Source organism: Arachis ipaensis, chromosome B10, assembly GCF_000816755.2.
Source record: "Arachis ipaensis cultivar K30076 chromosome B10, Araip1.1, whole genome shotgun sequence".
Classification (NCBI taxonomy): domain Eukaryota; kingdom Viridiplantae; phylum Streptophyta; class Magnoliopsida; order Fabales; family Fabaceae; genus Arachis; species Arachis ipaensis.
The window spans coordinates 19,959,041-19,959,349 of NC_029794.2; positions in this window are offsets into that span (position 1 = coordinate 19,959,041).

Here is a 309-nt window from a genome sequence, read left to right on the forward strand (position 1 = left end):
AAGTCAGAAAAAATAATTATATTTTATATTGATCGCATGAATAATAATCTAAAAAAAATATAATTGAACGAATATACAAAATATTTTATATTATCAGTACATTTAAATTTAACTCTTAAAACAATACTTATCTTTAGATTAATAATCTTTGTCTTGAGGAAGTGGTATCAATTGAATCAAAGAATAATTATTCACTCATTTTGTCACTTTACACGTTTACTTATTTTGGAAATCTAGACTCTCACTTTAGATACAGAAATAATTTATAAAAATATTAATGCATTAACTTAATAAGAAATTTTAAATAAT